Consider the following 17,376-nt stretch of genomic DNA (forward strand, 5'->3'; position numbering starts at 1 on the left):
CCCCTGTGCTCGGCCAGGACGGCATCAGCTCCTCCACAGGCCCAGGGCCCAGTCTCGAAAAGGGCAGAGGGGGTGGCAGGGACCGTCACAAGGACTCACCCATCGCCAGCATACCTGTGCACTGAGCAGCTCCCGGCGGAGCCACTGGCGAGCGGCACAGTTCAATAACCCTAAAAACCCGTGGCTGCTTCCCCCAAGGCTTGAAGCTGCGGTTGGTTCGAGGGATGAGGGAGCTTCATCAAGTCTTCTAAGAGCTCCTTCCACCCGGCATGGTTCTCACAAGGGCATTTTGGCTTAATGTCTGTGTCTCTGTTTATGCCTGTGCTATATTTAGCCCCTTCAGAGAAGGAAGAAAATCGTTTTTTAAAGATGCTACCAACCCCGCAGATGAACACTTCCCGGCATCGTAAAGGCCGGGGCTGGGGCAGGGGTGGCAGCCGGCAAGGACCGGGAGGTCCCTGGCTGGGGGGAGAGGGGGGCTGGCATCCACACGGGCCTCTCTGCCTGCCAGGGAGATGCACGTGTGGGCCCAGGAGCAGGTGAGAAAAATAAAATGGGAGAACGGAAGGTGGGTGGGTGGCACTGGTTTGCGGCCGAGATCCATTCTCTCGGCAGAGCCAGTGCGGCTCTCCTGGTGGACGTTTCTGGTAGTGCCCGTTCCGAGCGCATCTGCCTGGTGCACTGGGCCATCTGCCCCCGGGATACAAGTGAGTGACAGGTGAGAGGTCGGGCCCTGGCTGGGACCCTGGTGAACCCTCTCTGTGGAAGTCATCCGCAGAGGGCTGTGGCTGAGGATCCCACACCCTCACATTCATTTACATGGCTGTTCATTCACTCATTCACTCATTCATTCATTCATTCAGAAAACCTTTACTGAATCCCTGGGTGACAGCCACCATACTTGTTGCTAGGAATTCAGCAGTAAAATAACCTGGGTTTGGAGCGAAGCCAGGGTGTATGTTGGGCAATGAGGGAACACCAGGATCACGGAGTCTGTGGCTGGACCATCCTTCCCAAAGCACGGACACACCCTAGCATGGGGCAGTTGGAGATTCTGGTGGGGGGCCCATTCACTAGCCCCAGGAGGCATCCCTGGCTCCACACACCTCCATGCCCTGCAACGGGCGTGCATACACACCACATGCACACACACATACACACTGGTGCGTCCCCCCCCCCGGTCTGCAATCAGGATTTCTCCTCCAGGTCTTGGCTTTGTGTTCTGTCCCTTGGTCTGGGACCCTGCTTGGTCTCCCTTTGATGTCCACTCACCATAGAGTCAAGGAGAAAAGACTAGCGTTGCTTAAACATGCTGGCTGCCTGGTGGCCTGGAAAACACTGCCTGTGAGGCAATGAGAGACTGCTCTGCACATCCTGAGATGCAGGGGCACGGGCTGGAGAGGGTCTCTCTGCACTGCGGGTCATAATTAGCTGCTCCCCCCGTGCTCCAGCCACTCTGATGACAAAATATCTCTAAAGTCCTGGCACCTCGCCTGGGCCTTTGCAAGTGCCCCATCTGTGCTAGCCACTGCCCTGAGTGATCCCAAGGCAGGGGGCAAGCCCTTATGGGCTGAGATGGGCTGAGTCCTGGGTTTGAATCCTGGCTCTGCCACTTACTAGCCATGTGACCTTGAGCAAGTTCCCTGACCTCTGGGGGCTTGTGGGGGTGGGGCAGAAGTAACAGAGCCCACTTCCTAAGATGCCCTGAGGACTCAGGAGATAATGTGTGTGTACTTATCCCAGGCTGGCCAGGAGTAAGTGCTACATACATTGCCATAAACGGTGTCCAAGATACAGGGAGCTCCGTGAACGAGGGGCTGTTTGCTCCCTGCTTGTACCCCCATGGCACCAAACACACTTGGGGGCTCGCAGTGGGGGCTTCTTGGGGGTCTGACAGACTGATCCCTCTGCCAGCTCCTCCTTCTGTGTGTCCCCGGGGCTGGCGAGATCTCAGGACCGCTCCGGAGAAGGCAGCACCTTGGATGGTCCTATCTCTGGAACAGCAGCGTCTAATAAAGGTCCTCCCCTCGTTGCCCCCTCCCCACCAGCCCCCTGGCTACAACCTCTGTACCCACAATTCACTGCTTTCCCTCCCCCCAGGGAACAGTGGGACGTCTGGTGAGGCGAAGAGCCTCACGGAGACTTTGTGGAGGAGGGAGGAGGTGTGCACTCATCCCGTCATTCACTCATTCGCTCATCCCTTCCACAGCGGTTCACGGAGGCCCCAGCCGGGCACCGGACACACGGAGGTGGAGCCCCGCTAGCCTCTCCCTTGAGAAGCTCACAGTCCACAGTGAATGGGGGCGGCCTGGACTCACAGCCCCTTACTCTCAAGGGGCACGAGAGAAGGCCTGGTCCCGGGGCCGGGCCTTACCTCCCTGTGGCAGACTTAAGGGCACAGGGACACAGCCCCCGTACCCAGAGCATCCCACCCTCCCTGCTCACCCAGCCCCAGCTGCAGAGCCCACCTGGCTTCGCCACGTCACCTCCCTCTGGTTCTCGGTTGGGAAAGAAGCTGCAGTTAATCCCCTTTCTCCCCGCTGCCTACCGCTAGGCCACTCCCTGGCGGCTTCAGCCCCAGTGGCTCTCACAAGGCTGGTGTCACAAAGAGCAGTCTCCAGGAGCAGGGACCAAGTCCAAGAACCTGCCTTAACCACGGGAGGATTCGTTTCCAGGGGAAAAGGCAGATCCTTCGGGCTAACACTGCAGCTGTGTTCAGGCTAAGCGAGGTTCTGTTATTTATTTGTTTAACAAACACGGAGCCTGGCTGTGTGTGCTAGACGGAAGACAGAGAGAGAGAGAGAGAGAGAGAGAGAGAGAGAGAGAGAGAGTGAGAGAGAGAGAGAGAGGCACATCCTGGCCTGCTACCAGCTCATGGCTGAAGGAGGGGGTGAGATTTCACAAAAAGGAACTGTGGGGGCTTCCCTGGTGGCGCAGTGGTTGAGAGTCCGCCTGCCGATGCAGGGGACGTGGGTTCGTGCCCCAGTCCGGGAAGATCCCACATGCCGCGGAGCGGCTGGGCCTGTAAGCCATGGCCGCTGAGTCTGCGCGTCCGGAGCCTGTGCTCCGCAACAGGAGAGGCCGCAGCGGTGAGAGGCCCGCGTACCGCAAAAACATAAATAAAATAAAAAAAATAAAAAGGAACTGTGGGGAGAACATTTCTGATTGGGGGGAGCTTAAGGAAAAAGTTGGCTTCCCAGTTGCCCTTTGAGGGTGGCTCGGGTTAGGATTTGCACTGGTGTGTGTGTGTGTGTGTGTGTGTGTGTGTGCGCGCGCGCGTGTGTGTGTGCGTTCACTTTCCAGGGATATGGGACCACCCAGACAAAGGCTGAAGGTGTGAAGAATCCTGGTAACGATCACAGCTAACACTCCTTGTGAGCTCACTGTGTCACTCTTAACTCTTCACTTATATTAACTCATCTAAGCCTCACGACGACCCTGGGGACTAAATACTCTCATTATCCCTATTTTACAGATGAGAAAACTGAGGCACAGAGTGGAGGTGCTACAGCTGGTTCATGGTGGTGCGGGAGCTGCACCTGTGCGGTCTGTATGCAGAGCCCACCCTTCACCACAGCCCTCTCCTGCCTGTGAAATGTGAAAAGTGCAACATATGTTGGGGGAACAATGAATAATTCAGCTTGGCAGAAGGACAGGGTATGTGCCGTGGAGACAAGCCTGGAAAGGAAGGAGGGGGTCTTATTGATGAGGCTCCTTGATGCCAGACGAGGCAGCTTGCCCTTAAATCTGGGCCACGGGGAGCCATCGAAAGTACTTGAGCTGTGGAGTTACACGAGAGGCAAGGAACAGGGAGACGCACACACCTCCAGCCAGAAAGGTCTATCGGCAGGGCCCTCAGGCTCTCACCCCCTCTGCTCCTTTCTCGGCCCCCCACCCATCCCCAGCACACAACTGTATCTTTCCCTTTGGGGAGGGTACAGGTGCAGGCGGCCCTGCTTCCCCCTCTGCTGTGTATCACCTGGGCAGCCCCTCTCTGCTAGTGAGCACTTATTTTTAGAAGCGTTTGACAATCGTCCAAGGGTCTAAGACGAACAGATGGCCTGTCTTAAAGGCTCGTATGTTCGCTAGTTTGCACTTCTGACAAACGGTAAGCGCACTCGAGAGCACACCATAAACGGCACTGAATGAATACTCACAACACAATTTCGCTAATGCACGTCATGAAAATTAGGAGTGAGTGATGGCTGAGGTTCCCCCTAAATGCCTGCCCGGTGACGCAGCCGCTCTCCTGGGGACCCAGGCCCTGACGTGTATGTGCCCCACGTCCCCCTGGGCCCACCAAGCAAGCCGGAGGCTGCCCATTTGCACAGAGGGCAAGGAGAGGTTCACCCGTGTGGAAGGGAGACCCGTCCTTGGCATCGGAGGGTCCTGAGTGAAGCTGGTGACCCACCGCCCTGGGACAAAGCCTACGAGGCCAAGGCAGCTCCTCCACGCGTGGGGATGTGTGCGGGGCTTCCCTGACCCTGCCTCCCAGACAGCCAGACGGGCTGTCGTCTGCTAGTCCAGAGCAGCAGGAAGTGAACGTCGTACCCGCTTAGCTGGGGAAGTCTGTCTCTCATGTGAGAGCCTCAGTTCATCCGGAACTCCCGGCGTGGAGGGAGATTCCAGCTTCTAAGGAGCAGCGGGTTGGCTTTGGGGGGATCTACTGCTTTCTGGCAGAACCCAGAGCAGAAGCAGTTTCGGGGACCTCGTCACCTGGGGCCATGTGAGGAAGAGCCGCGTGACCCTGACTGCTGCTGCTGGACGCGTCCCCAAAGGAGCTGACTGTCTGCTCTCTTTCATTCTCCTTGCTGCTCCAAGGACCCCGGGTGGGCAAGCAAGGACCCCCTGTAAACCCCTCTCACCAGTGCCCAGCAGCACCCAGGACCCAAGAGCCCAAAGCAGGTGGCCTTGGCCAACAACCAGTCCCGTGAGCGGGAAAAAGATCTTCCTTTGAGTGAAAATGTGGGAGAAAATGTTGTTGTGAAAAAAAAAAAAAAAGCCCAATAAACTCCCAAGGGGGCAGGTTCTGTACGGCTGTGCTTCGGAAATAAAACCCACGAGAGAATAGATTATTAGGAGGCAACCGAAGCCTTCTATTACGACTCAGCCCATAAACAGGCTCCCATTCAGAGTCACCCAACAAAACAAGGGAACTAATAATACCCGCCCAGAGGGCCCGAGGACTCCGGGGATCTGCGCTTCAGAATGCAAAGGGGCCCAATTGCAGGCCAGCGACTCGACTTTAGGTAGCAGCTGTGCGAGGGAAAATGAGGGCTTACAGCTGTGTCACGGGCAGACGGGGGGGAACTCTTTCCAGGGCTGCTTATAGATGTGCCCCTCCTCAGCAACAAGCCTGACGCCGAGTCCCGAGTTAATCTGGCCACCACTGTTGCTGGTTCTCCAAAGGGAGGTGGGAGTCCCTCAGGGACAGGGTGCCCAGCAAACCTGGGACAAAGGACCGAGAATCAAGGGTTTTGGCTGTGGTGTGCCAGGCGACCACAAGTTAGTTCCCTGCTGTGGATTCTGGCCCCTCCTGGGTGGGGACACTGCACTGGCCTGTCACGGGTCACTGGGAAGTCCATTCTAAACACATTAGCCAAGCGCTTGCTTGGAACCAGACCCGGGGGTTCATCTCAAATATGAATTAAGACATGGCCCCCTGCCCCCAAAGAGCCTGAGTCAGACCTCTGAAAGATAGGATTCCATCCTGCCAGAGCAGGGCAGGAACCGAAGCATACAGGCCACCAGAGCCTGGGGAGAGACCGAGGCAGAGGTGCTGAAACTCCATTAAAAATGGTGCGGGCAGGGCTTCCCTGGTGGCGCAGTGGTTGGGAGTCCGCCTGCCGATGCAGGGGGCACGGCTTCGTGCCCCGGTCCGGGAAGATCCCACATGCCGCGGAGCGGCTGGGCCCGTGAGCCATGGCCGCTGAGCCTGTGCTCCGCGGCGGGAGGGGCCGCAGCGGTGGGAGGCCCGCGTACCGCGAAAAAATAAAAAATAAAACATTTGATATTTAAAGCGTGATGCAGCCAATGAAAACATGTCTGTAGGTCAAATGTGGCCCACGGGCTGCCAGTTTGAGGCCGCTGGTATTTTGTGAGGCCCTCAGGATGCTCGAGATATCTTCCAGTACACTGACTGGCTGATGCCTGGGGTGGGGGGAGGGTGGGCAGTGCTATTAGATGGCACGTGGCCCGTCATTATTTAGGGTCCTCACCTGAGGGAGTGGGATGTGGGACCCTCCAGGGTTACGTTCTGGAGAAGAGGATGGAGTACAGAAGATGAAGCTCTGCTGAGGCCAGCGTGGTCCCCCAGGCCCTGGGTACCGCTGCCTTGAGGGCGGGGCCCACCATGCAGCCTAAGGGTTTCTGGGTGCGCCAGGTGCTAGCAAACCTGGGAAACCCGCCTTCCCTAGGGTCACACAGGAGCGTCAAAATGGCCATCTTGGGGAGGGGGGGCAGGTAGCCCCTCCCTCAACCACTCAGAGAGAACAGCACCAGTTTTCCATAAGCACCTCGTTCAAGAGTCTTGATGATAATCCCCTCGTGCCTCCCTTTCTTCCAAAGAACCTGAGAATCCTCCCACCCATCACCCGCTGTGTCTCACGGCGGGGAGGAGAGAGCCAGGCATTGTGTGGGCACCGCCCTTGGGGGCACTTATGGATGCAGCGTGGCATGACAGGGCTCCTCCTCTCTCCGCACCTACGCCCACCCCCAAATGCACGCTCTCACAGACACCCCGAGGCCATCCATCAAGGGAAGTGGGAAACCTCTGCATAATCCCCCATTGGGTTCCAAACACATACACACAGGCACACTCACAGGTACCCCAAAATGAAATGCACACAGGTACACACACACTCGTGAAGAGTCCACAGGCACCTACACACAGTCTCACAGACAATCACACGCACCATCGTGGACACCCCACAATCCCAGGCGTGCGTGCACACACACACACACACACACACACACGTTACACTGACAACATGCTGCACAGTGGTTCAGGGTTCGGTTATTGTTATTTTTGGCTTTTCATCTCCCCACACAGTGCGGTTAACCTGCCCTCACCCACACCACCGGGGGGACACCCCTGCAAGCCCCCGCTTGCCGATGACCCGGGTTCCAGCCAGGGCTTCCTCTTCATGGCCGTGGGACACTGAGAGTACAAAGTGCCATGAGAGGAATGGCCCAGGTTCTCTCTTCCAGGTAGCAGGGAAGTGGGAGATCTCTGCTTAACCTCCAGTGGGTCCCAACCACACCGAGAAGAAATCCGGGCTCCGGACCCCAGGCCTGACAGCCCTATAAGGTCCGGCGACTGCTGGCCCCCCAGCCTCTACCACCTTCTCTCAGCTCCCCACCCAGGCCAAGCTCTTTCCTCACTCAGCCCTCTTGGCGGCCACTCCACTGCCCCGAGGCTCCCCCCAGTTTCCCCAGGCTCCTCCGCATCTGATTGCCATGCCCTGGGAAAGCCCTTCCTGCCCGTATGATGAGGGGCCCCTGTCTTGGTGCAGCTCCTCACCTGCACAGGTTTCCTTCTAGCACTTTCCTCAACCTGCAGTGACCAGGCTGCTTCCCTGCCCCTCAACTAGGCCATGAGCTGCAGGCAGGGACCTCATCTCTCCATTCTCTGCTGGGCCCTGTGTCAGCTCAGAGCCCGGCGCTTGCTAAAAACTCAGTATTTCTGAAATGACAGCCAACGGGCGATGGTAGTGAGGCAAAGCCTCCACTGACAGGGCCGGGGAGAGGAGAAGAAACAGGGCTGCCCCTCTCCCCCATGTCCGCGGCCCCGCCCAGGGCATGCTATACTTTTCCCTTAGAAGTCCAGGGATCCTTTGAAGACACTGTGCTAAGTGCAACGAGCTGGTCACAGAAGGACAAAGACTGTATGACTCACTTCTATGAGATGCCTAGAGAGACAGGAAGGAGAAGGGTGGTTTCCAGGGGCTGTGGGAGGGAGGGGAGTCACTGGCTCATGGGGACACCGTTTCTGTTTGGGAAGATGGAAAAGATCTGTGGATGGTGGTGATGGTTGCCCAACACTGTGAAGGTACTTATGCCAATGAACCGTCTGCTTAAAAATGGTTAAGGGAGGGCTTCCCTGGTGGCGCAGTGGTTAGGAATCCGGCTGCCAATGCAGGGAACACGGGTTCGAGCCCTGGTCCAGGAAGATCCCACATGCTGTGGAGCAACTGAGCCCGTGCACTACAACTACTGAGCCTGCGCTCTAGGGCCCGCGAGCCACAACTACTGAAGTCCACGCACCACAACTACTGAAGCCTGCACTCTAGAGCCCACGAGCCACAACTACTGAAGCCCGCGTGCCACAACTACTGAAGCCCGCGTGCCACAACTACTGAAGCCCACGCGCCTAGAGCCCGTGCTCCGCAACAAGAGAAGCCACCGCAATGAGAAGCCCGCACACCGCAACGAAGAGTAGCCCCCGCTCGCCGCAACCAGAGAAAGCCCGTGCACAGCGACAAAGACCCAATGCAGCCAAAAATAAATAAATTAATTAATTTTTAAAAAATGGTTAAGATGGTAAACTTTATGTACGTGTATTTTCCCACAATTTTTTAAAAAATTGGGTGGGATATTACAGAGTAAGCGGGCAGGTGGGAGGATGAAATGTCTATCGCATGCTACAGCTGAATGCAGGGCCAATCCTGCACTGTAGCACTCATGTCTCTTGTTCTACAGAAAACATCTTTTTTTTTTTTTCTTTTGGTCACGCAGCATCTGGGATCTTAGATCCCCAACCAGGGATTGAACCCGCACCCCCTGCATTGGAAGTGCAGTCTTAGCCGCTAGACCACCAGGGAAGTCCACGTCTCTTGTTCTAGGGTTGGAAGTTGGAAGCTGGAAGTTGCAGACTGTAGCAGCGAGATGAGGCGTGTAGAGGCCTCGGCTGGACAGGTGGGAGCTCTAGCATCCAGGGGACGTATCACTGGCCAGAATTGGCTGCAAGGCCTTTTCCACCTCCGTGATGCACAGGGCTTTCCTCTGCGGTGCCCGAGCCTATGGCTATCATCAATGGCACGGCTCCCAGGGCCACAGAAGAACAGAGGACCTCTCGAGACCTTTAGAACCAGGGGCTTTATGCCCTGAGCACAGGGGCCTGAGCCACACGGTGGAGAGGCCTCCCCTGCAATTACTGCCAAGTCCAAAGGACTGGGGCCTTGACAGTTTTCAAACCCTGCTGGATGGAAGTGTTTCCTCTGCTACTTCAGTGGGGGAACGGGAAGCATGCATGAGGTATACCCACAGACGTATTTCGCCATGTTGGGGAAAAAAGTGGGTGGAAATTTTCCCTTTAATTTTTTCTGAAATCTTTCCAGGCCTTTCCAGCTTTAAATATTTATTCATTAAAATTTGATAAGAAAACTCAGCTCCACATGTAGTCATCATAGTTCACAAGCCAAAAATCCAGGACAAACAGCCAATAGCTGGGACAAAATACTTGAAATCAGGACCGTCCTGGAAAATCTAGGTCACACGGTCACTAATTATACAGAACACATATGTTCTGGTCCCTCAGCTAACCCAGTGCTTTCAGGTTTTATAAATGATATTTAAAAACTTCCATCACATCCTTTTCTTCTTTCTTCCAAATTTTTTCTAAAAGGAAAACTTTCCGGCATCCTCAAAATTTCTAGAAAATTAACCCCTGCAGAGGGAGAGCTGTCCTGGTAGATTATTCTGAGGGTCCTCCTCGGAAAACATGGCTCATCACGCCCCCCCAGAATGGCTTCCGGAGCCCACATGGCCCAGCTCCGTCCCTGACAGACCCCCAGGCTGCAGGGCCAGTTCTGAAGACGGACCTAATTTGCTGTGATGAATTGCACGCACCAGCGATCAAAACCGCAGCTGAGACCGATTCTATTTAATGACCGCGAAGGTTCTTATGAAAACACTTGGGCGTACATCCTTGTCCATTCAGAGAGGACATCCAGCCTGGTACAAAGCAAAGGGCTAAGGGTGACCTCTACCCACCTAGAAAGGCAGGGCTCCTTGGGAGCTGGGCCCACGATGGGGCTAAAGAACACTGTGGCCCAGCCTTGTCTGCCCTCAGCTTCCAACCACACTCAGCTTCAGCTTCCAACCAAACTCTAGGCACATCATCACTGCCCACACACCTGCTCCACCTTGACCAAGTGGGTCTGCCCTGCGCCTTCGCTTCCACCACCAGAACTCAATGGTTTCCATGAGGCAAACAAAGGATCATCTAGATCCCCCAGTCCATCCCGTCCCACTCACCTCATCAGAGGTGTCGGGGGGGGGGGGGGGACGGGGGGAGCACAAGCCGTTGTAGGGTGGGAGGAGGGATGGGTAGCAGTTAAGCATGGAATTAAGAGCACATGAGGGAGGTGTCATGAGAGCTGTGTAGTTCCCAGCACTTAACACTCAATACTGATGGATGGCTGGATGGATGTGTAGATGGATGGGTGGAAAGATGGATGAATCAATGAATGTGTGGATAAGTGGATGGGTGGCAGATGAGTGAATGGTAGGGGAAAGACGAGTGCACGAAAAAATAAGTGGGAAGGAGGGTAGAAGGACCGGTGGAAATACAGTGGGCTTTGGAGTTCAAATCCTGCCTTAGCCACCTAATATATGTATGTGACCCAAGGCAAGTCACTTCACTTTTCTAAGTTCCTATTTACAAATAATACTGGCCTCATAGCCTTGTTATGGGCTTCAAATCAGGTTACATATGTAAAAATGTTTACAATATGTAAAATGGTACACAGATGTTTAATATTGTCATAATTACTACAAATCACAAGGCTTTGTCATCACTGTCAACTCCAAGGCATGGAGGACCCCGCATTTTTGATGTGGCACCTTCAAAAAGAAGGGTGGGGAGACTGGTACGGTGCCATACGGATGCAGCTGTTGGCCTGTGCATCCACGTCTGGTTTCACTGGGGGGACTAGTCACTGAGCTGGAGAGCAGGGAGCCCCACTTGCCTCCCTGTTCAAACACCCAAACCCAAATGGGTGGAATACACTCCCCACTCCCACCCTGGGCCCCACTCCTCCCAGCTTTATCGCCCTTTCCCAGCCTCAGTTTTCAGGTCTGCAAAATGGTGGGAGTAAAGAGCACTTGTAGTGGTTCCCGGTTGTTGAGGCACCAACAAGATAATATTTACAAACTGTGAAGTGTTGCAACAGGGCCGCAAACTCAGAGCCTAGGTGGGTAATGAACTGTGTGAGTCCGACCGGGTCGGGGGCGGTGCTGAACCAGAGCTCACATCCCCGCGTCTGAAGACGGCAGCTGATGGTTGCCATGCGGGACTGTGGTCCAGGGGCCAGATCTCATTTGTAGAAAAATCAAGGAATCTAGCCATTTAATGTGGTGGTAAAGAGACATAATCTGGGGCTGGTGGCCTAGGCCCAGGACTGACTAGCTCTGTGGCCTCAGGGAGTTAGTTAACCTCTCTGTGCCTCAGTTCAGTTACCTCAATAACAGAGGCATTGTGAGGATAGAACGTCTTGATGTATAGAAGTGCCAAGAACAACGTCTGGCACGTAATGAGCACCATATTAATGGTAGCCACTATAATTATAGGAAACCTCCATTTTGAAACATAGACAACCACTTAAAGGTTCCAAACCCCCCAGGGTCATGGGCTAGGAGTTTTTAACCTCCACTGTAAAAACGCTCAACGTTACTATGATAATGACATTTCCCTGTGTCTGTCTTCTCCCTTCTGTGTGAGGGGAGGCTGGATGGGACCGCTCTTCCTCATTCCGGAGAACCTGACGGGAAGGAAGGGGTGGGCATGCTCCCACTGGAAAACCCAATCCCTGCCCCAGACAATTTCAGCATCTTTCTTCCTCCTCACCCTCCGCCATGCTTCCTCCCAATGCCGTCTTTTATCTATTCTCAGACCCCAGAGAATATAAGATGCTCCGTATTTGATACATCACAACAAGCAAACAAAAACATGACTCATTAAACTATAACACACAAGTGAGGCATTCCAATGTGAGAGCCGTTATAATGAGAAAAGCTGTGCATCTTAAAACATGTCCGTGGAACAGGGTAATAGCTACCATATACTGTGTGCCTGTCATGTGCCAAAACCGGGCTGCCTGGTCTTCATACGTTCTCTTCACATGTCCCGATTTTACTGATGTCCCATTTTACTGATGAAGAAACTGAGGCCCAGAAAGACAAAGCAGGGAATTTCCTGGCGGTCCAGTGGTTAGGACTCTGCACTTTTACTGCTGAGGGCCCAGGTTCAAACCCTGGTTGGGGAAATAAGATCCCGCAAGCCGAGTGGTGTGGCCAAAAAAAAAAAAGAGAGAGAGAGAGAGGAAGGCAAAGCAGCTTGCTAAGTTATGCAGCTGGTAAGAGCTGGCTGAGCTCAAACGGCTCGGTCCTAAGGCTACCCTTGCCCTTTCGCTGTCCCCCGCCCACCCACTGAACCTGTTACCCACCCTTGCCCATATCACAGCGCACAGTGAATCTCACTGCAGCCCTGGATGAGCCCCAGTCGGTCCGTGCTTGATTTTGTCTAAACTCCAGAAGCAGAGCGAGTGGGGCCACATTCATTATTGACACAGCAAAATTAATTCCTGCCACCCCCTCCTTCCCCCTGCACGCCCGGCCCCAGCCCCTTGCCTCTCTGGTGAATGCTGACGTGGGGCTGTTGACTGGCGCTCCTGAAATGCCAACTTGCATTTCTCATCATTAATTTCTCTCTAAATGTCATTAGTAATTGTTCCTGCTCAACCAATGAGTGCAGCCCAGGCTCCCGCTGACAGCACCCGGTTCTGGTCTCTCCGCTGGAGGGGGCCAAGCACCCCCAGCCACCCAGACCCTGGCATCCTGGCAGGGGGAAGCCAGCCCACCCCCAACAAGTTGAGCGGACAGACCACGGTATCGAGAGACAAAGCAGACCTCATTTTCAACACGCTTGGGGCTCTGCGATGGGAAAAAGCCTGCCCACAGCATCGGGGCGGCAGTTCCACACTCGGGCTCTACAGCCAGGCTACCTGGGTTCAAAGCTCATCTCTGCCACTGCCCCGTGTGCCTCAGTCTCCCCCTCTGCAAAATGGAGAGAACAACAACATTGGCCTCGAATGACTGTCGTGAGGATAAAACAGGATAATCAATGCAAAGGGCCCCCCCTTAGTGCCTGGGGTTGTTGCTGTTGTTATTATTCCCCCACTCTTCCTTGCCCCTCAGGCTCTGCTCTGCCACTTGCTAGCTGTGTGACGTGATATTGAGTCTCCCATCTGTGAAAGTGGGGCAGTGACATCACATCAATTCTATCCCCAACGCCACCCCCTCCGTTAGGCCCTGCTGGGCCCGGGCACTGTGTTCCGTGTTTCACAAACAGTGCGTTGCATCCCCACATTAACCCTCCAGGAGAGGCAGCATCGGCCCGCTGTCCGGGTGAGGACGGTGAGTCTCGGGGGGAAGGTCACAGGGACCTTGAAGAAGCAACTCTGAGATTCACACCCTCTGGCCCCCAAGGCCCTGTGTCTTTCCTGTACGTCGGGCTGCCTCTGTGTCTAAGTCAATGAGGGGGGCAGGGCTTCCTACAGTGCCAACCTCTGGGAGCCTTGGACCAACACGGCACCCACTGTCCTTAGTATTATCATTGTTCTAAGAAACTGAAGGCATTTGGTCCCGGCCGGGACAGCGCCGGCGAGGGGCTGGGCTCACAACACACACAATGGCCGCCGTCCTCAGGCTCCTGGCAGCGCCCCCATGCCCATCTGTCATGATGGCATGGTGCCCCTCTAAAGTTCGTTGGCCCCCCGCCCTAGGGCATGAATGACAGGCTCCAACGGGCAGACGGGCAGCCGGAGGCCGATTCCAAGTGCCATCTCTGCCCGGAGCTGGGCCTTGGGAGGAGCCCCCCCAGTCCCCACCTGGGCCTCCGCACACTTCATCGCTCAAGCAGGCAGAGCCCCGGGGCTCGTGAGGGCATCTGAGCACAGCCAGGCATGGGCTCCTGCAGGGCCCGCCCCTCCCTTGCTCCTCTCTGTGGTGACCACGGCAGCCGCAGCTCACCCAGAGCAAGACATCCACGTGCCCCAGGAGCCTGGCGATCTCCGAGTCCCCTTCTGGAACTCTTACCCTCCTGGGAGGTGAGGCCTGCCTGCACCCAGCACCCAGCACCCAGCACCCAGAGGCCTGCCCTTGGCTCTTAAGGGCTTGAGAGTCGACTGCAAGTGCACTGCCCCAGCCCTGAGGCCGAGGACACAGACACTGGTGTCAGGCTGCGTGTGTTCACAGCCCTGCGACCCCAGCAGCTGTGTGACCCAGGAGAGCCTCAGTTTACCCATCTGTGTCACGGTGATCGTCACTGTGAGGTCTCAAAAGACTGCGCACGTGAAGAGATGGAATCGGGCCTCCAGCAGACACTCGAGAAAAGCTGTCTCGTTTTTACCACAGTGGGGTGAATGGCTCAGGCCTGTGCCTGGGCCTCAGAAGGACAAGAAGCAGAGTCACTGCCCACCCCTCAGTCTTCTCCAGACGTATACCCTAAACCTGCACACACGGCCCCTTGGGAGGCTCGGCTGCCCCCGGTGGTGGCAGTGGTGAGACAGGACGCTCCTGCTGAGGGTGATACGTTTTACTCTGAGCAGGAAGGGCCTTGCCCCACTCAAGGGTAAATAAACCAAGAGACACAGACAGACACGCCTGGAGACAAAGAGGGGAAGGGTCACAGCCCCGGCCTCCTGCGATGTCACGTGGGGCCCGGCCGCAGGTTCTGCTGCGTACAGCAGTCCTGTTGTGCGAGACTTAGCACACCGTGTGACTGCTACGATGCGATGCTTTAGTGCACGCATTACAGTAGATTACGCCGCAAACACGGAATCAGCACTCTGCCCGTTCGTCCTCATTGGTTCCCTGTTCCTCTCCAGGCGGCACTCGGGGGATCACAGGCCTTTGTGTGTCCCCAGAACCTGCACACACCTGGCACGTAGTAGGTGCTCAGCAAATCTTGTGGGCTGCACTGAGCACATCCACACATGACAGGCTGAAGGCATGAGTCGTGAAGGAGTGAACCGAAGCCCACGGGTCACAGCAGCGACCACAACACTGGCTGACGCTCACCAAACCTGGACTCTGACCAGACCTGGAGCTGACGGCTTTTCAGGCACTGTCATTACCCTCCATCTGCTGAGGCCCAGAGAGGGTCAGTGACTTGCTCAAGGTCACAGAGCCACTCGGTAGCGGGGCTGGGATTTGCAGCCAGGCTGTGTGGGCACGCCACACCATGTTGCCACGATTAACGGAAATCGGGCTGTGCTGGGCTCTGGCTTCCTGACCTAGTGGGGAAGGCAGGACACTGAAAAGCACGGTAATTACCTCCAGGAAGCTTTATATTCCAAGTGCTCACCAAGGGCTTTTCCGCCCATGAACTGTCCATCCTCACAAAACCTGAGGCAATAGGTCCTACCCCACTGTACACTCAAGGAAACTGAGGCCAGAAAGGTGCAAGTGTCTGCGACAGAAAACAATGGAGGAGAGGCAGTCTGGGGAGGACTCCAATGCCAGCAGTCGGTTCTCACTGCCCGGAGCCACTGCTGGGTGTCACCGGGCACCTCCCTCTCATTCCCCCAGGCCAAGCCAAGCCAGGCCCTGCTCTCCCTGCAGTGGTGGACGGCACAGACTGGGCTGTCTTTAAAGCGGGAAAGAGGAAGACACTGCTGCTCACGGAAAGCTCAGCCAAAGAGTCAAATGCTAAGTATGTGCCTAGAGCACTTTCAATTTTTAATTATTATTAGTTATAATTACCCGGCTGGTTCCGACAGCAGCGGTGCAAAGAGGCAAGGAAACTGGCTCCTTGGTTACCCATCTTATAAGGACCAGGAATTTAAAAATTGGGCTCCTAGAATCTGCAGTTGCAACTCTCCTTCTTTTACTCCTTTCCTTGGTTTATGTTCTCTTTCCTCTGTTTCCTACTTTCTCGGAGCTAAAAACAAATATGGTAAAACATACGGTGGATGGATGGATGGATGGATGGATGGATAGCAGAAAGAGGCTTCGCCCTCCAAAAACTCACATTAGAATGGGAAGCCAGGTACAGACATAATTGTTGTAGTCTGCATATAGGCAAAGGGATCAGGGCGTTAAATGCAGGGCTGGAGAAGCCCAAGAAGGGAGAATCAGGGAGGGCTTCTCAGAGAAGGCACCCCTTGAGCTGGGGCCTGAAGACCGAGAAGAAGGGAAGGGCGTTCAAGCAGAAGGCTCAGCAGGGGTACATGCGTCCCGGAAGCCAAGACAAGAACAGCCCAGAAGAATGAAGCAAGAAGGTGCTCACCCCTCTCCAGCCTGACCGCCCTTTTCTCTGTTCTCTGGACTCCCCAAATCTGTCCATGCCTCTGAGCCTTTGCACTGGCTGTTTCCTTTCCTGGAAGCTCCCCCGGCTCTTCCCTGCACTGCCTCTTTCTCAACCTTTAGGACTCAGTTGAAACGCCAGCCTTCCTTGACCACCTGATCTGATTTTTCACCCCCAACACCCCCTCCTCCTTGCCCCGACACACAGACACACTTCACTTTCTGTCCCAAAGCGGTGTTTTACTGTCTTCAAAATTCCACAGTCTGAAACGACCTCGTTCACGTATTTACTGACTTATTGTCAGTGTCTCCCGTAGACCATCGGCTCTGTGAGAACAGGGACCTTGTGTACCGGTTCACAGCTGCAGCCCAGGCCCCCGCGATGGCACCTATAATAGGTACTCAGTAAATGTTCATGAAACGAAAATGGAATGAGGGAAAGGGTCAATGCAACTGTTCACAAAGGCTAAGAAGGAGGGGTGCCCCTGGAGCTCAGACCATGCCCCTGGCTCACAGACACCTCCCCCTGGCTGGGTACCAGGATTCCTCCTGGCAGGGCCCAGCTTGCCCCATCGGAAGGGCTCCAGGTTGCTAGTTAGAATACCTAGCTTTGCTCTTAATCAATTGTAATCATTTAGCTGGCAGCTAAGCAAACAGCGTGAGCTAATCCTTTAAATGCGCCTGCTCAACGCCAGGCTGGCCGCTTTGCCGCTGCAGGCCGGCTCCGGATGCGCTTCCTGCGGCCCCTTGCTTTGTCGATGAGGGAGTCTAGATTCCAGGGCACGGGGCAGGCCCGCTGCTCCCCGCACTCAGCCCAGCCCCGTCACAGAGGTCTGCAGGATGCCAGACGTTCCACCACCAAGAGACCTTTCTCCGGCTCAGCCTCCTGTGACAGCACCCAGCAAAGCTGCCGTAGGTGGGAAGGTGGCAGCGCCAGGAAGCGTGAGGTCTTCTGAGGTTCCTGTCTCCACGACTGGACCCCATCCTTCCTCTCCCCAAGCCTGGCCTGAGCTGAACTGACCCCCTTGCTCCTTGCAAGAAAAGTTGCAGGTTCCTGGCCTCAAGCTC

The 17,376-nt window shown here is 55.4% G+C and overlaps 1 protein-coding gene and 1 non-coding gene across 2 annotated transcripts in view; one reads left to right on the forward strand and one right to left on the reverse strand.

The window, feature by feature from the left end:
* ZNF423 (zinc finger protein 423) overlaps positions 1-17,376 on the reverse strand; it is a 327,316-nt gene that overhangs the window by 3,952 nt on the left and 305,988 nt on the right. The gene's annotated exons all lie outside the window — the stretch shown is intronic.
* TRNAK-UUU lies at positions 12,194-12,266 on the forward strand. The gene has a single exon. It is a non-coding gene; the product is annotated as a tRNA-Lys (tRNA).

The sequence above is a fragment of the Phocoena sinus genome, chromosome 19 (assembly GCF_008692025.1).
Source record: "Phocoena sinus isolate mPhoSin1 chromosome 19, mPhoSin1.pri, whole genome shotgun sequence".
NCBI lineage: Eukaryota > Metazoa > Chordata > Mammalia > Artiodactyla > Phocoenidae > Phocoena > Phocoena sinus.